Source organism: Phacochoerus africanus, chromosome 2, assembly GCF_016906955.1.
Source record: "Phacochoerus africanus isolate WHEZ1 chromosome 2, ROS_Pafr_v1, whole genome shotgun sequence".
Taxonomy (NCBI): domain Eukaryota; kingdom Metazoa; phylum Chordata; class Mammalia; order Artiodactyla; family Suidae; genus Phacochoerus; species Phacochoerus africanus.
Window position 1 is genome coordinate 178046449 of NC_062545.1, and position 2360 is coordinate 178048808.

A 2360-nucleotide genomic window follows, 5' to 3' on the forward strand; every position below is an offset into this window, starting at 1 on the left:
GACTGAGCCTGCGTTATGGCAAAGGAAAGTGGAAAACATTTAACCTATAGTGGACACAATTCATAGTTTTAGGGTGCTATAGGAGCAATGGGGATTTGAGATATATTTAAGTATACTGATAGGAAAATGATAAAGTGCTTAATGACATATTAAAAGTTATTAAATACCCAAGAAATATCAATTATTAAAGTATATGCATGTATTTCTGAGATCATCACAGAAGCCAAAAGCAATGTTTTTGCTGATTTATCTACTAAGCAAGTAGCTCTTTTTTTCCTATCCATGTGGGTACCACTAATTTGATGTCTATCCTCATCAATCTTTCAGAAGGACAGTCAGCTAAATTTAGGTAGACTACAGTTGCCAAATAGTAATTTTATAACTTCATTATTTTCTCTTTCTCCATTTACTAGTTGTAATACAAATAAACTTTTCCCTTATTAATTTACTTATTCATTTTTATGGAGTATAGATTTAGATATTTCTCTTTATGCCACAAGTATTCTTTTACTATTGTTGCTCTATTTTAATGCTCAATTTGTTTCATATGTAGTCAGGGGAAACCCTTAAACAGGTTCCTATTCATTTTAGCATACCTCTATCATACTTCCATCATTTTTTTGAACACTGTCTTACTTTCTGGAACTACAAGATGTTCTAGACTCACCTTTTACATTTCCTGACACAGCACTAAGAGTCAACTATATTTTCAAGGAGGCCAGTTCTTTTTAATGGGGCATGGTACTTAGAAACTAAGATCAGGATTTAACTGTGCTCATTGCTGATGGATATCTTTTTTTCTAGGCCCTTTCAATAGGCAGAGTGAAGAAATATTAATATATCTACATTTATTTTTTATCTCCATTCACCCTCTATTCATCTCTTAAAAGCCAGGAATTAATACTAATAACTTTCATCCAATTCACTACAAGAGGATTCATTTTAGCCTTCTCTTTTTCCATATTTGTAACTGCCTTCTCCAACAGAGAAATCTTACTTCTTTAATTCTCTACATAGTTAATCACTTCCTCAGTGCTACAATACATAGAAGATAGTTTGAGAATTGCTAACTCCCATGCCATCAAAACATATCCTCTAACTAGAGTTCCATATTTGCAGTGCTCTTGGGCTTTAGACTCAGGATATACAGTCAGTACTGTGTTTCAAAGTTGCTCAGGTTAGTTTTCCCCTTCAGTACAACTATTTATTTATTTAATTCAGGATATAGTTGTGTTATATTATTTCTGTTATTTGAGGTTTTATTCTCCTAGTGTTTTTTAATACATAAAACAGTGTGATTAAAAAAGTCAATTTCATATATACAATGGAATATTACTTGGCCATAAAAGCATGGAACAATGCCATTTGCAGCAAAATGGACAGACCTAGGAATTATCACACTAAGTGAAGTAAGTCAGAAAAAGAAAATATCATATGAGATCACTAATAGGTGGAATCTCATAAGTATGATATAATTGAACTTACAACACAGAAGCAGACTCAAAGTTTTCGAAACCAAACTTATTGTTACCAAAGGGGAAACATGGGTTGTATGTATGGATAAATTGGGGGGTTGGGATTGACATAAACACACTCTATGTATAGAATAGATGGGTAACAAGGACCTACTATATAGCATGGGGAAGTTTACTCAATACTGTGTGATAACCTATATTGAAAAAAATCTGAAAGGGAATGGATGTATATATATATGTGTATATATATATATGTGTGTATATATATATGTGTGTGTGTATATATATATATATATATATATGTATATATAACTGATTTACTTTGCTGTATGCCCCAAATTAATAGAACTTTGTAAATAAAATTTTAAAAAATAAACTTTAAGGCTCTCTTAAATGTATATTCACAAAAGAGTCACTGCCCTCTCCACAATCCCTTCCATTTTTTTCCCTTTCAGCCCCTGTGTGTAACTAATCTCATTAGTTTCAGATTGTATTTCTTTTTTTAAAAAATAACAAAAATATAAAACAGTTTAAGAATTAGTATGTCTCCCTTGCATGAGGGTTATGGTAGGCTTTTCTGTATCATTTCAGTTTTAGTAATATGTGCTGATAAAGCAAGCACTATCAACTTTATTCCTTTTGCCTTGTTATAGCAGTAGATACAATAAAGTGATAATTAGCTTTTTGGAGGTTTGTCATTTTTGTATCCCCAAATTGGCCCAGTGGACTTTATTCTTAATTCTTTTCAATGTCTTACCTTTTTACACCATGCTGATAAACTATGTGCCAGTTATCATTATGGTTTATATTTGAGGATAACTTAAACTGATAGGCGTCCTGTGAATGGTTCTTTCCCTTCTTAGCTTTAGGTGAGTTTGCTATTGT

At 31.9% G+C, this 2360-nt stretch overlaps 1 non-coding gene across 1 annotated transcript; it reads right to left on the bottom strand.

The window, feature by feature from the left end:
• Window positions 1-1989: 1989 nt before the first annotated feature.
• On the bottom strand, window positions 1990-2097 carry LOC125121698 (U6 spliceosomal RNA). Its single transcript, XR_007133567.1, has one exon. It is a non-coding gene; the product is annotated as a U6 spliceosomal RNA (small nuclear RNA).
• Between the last annotated feature and the right edge of the window lie 263 nt (window positions 2098-2360).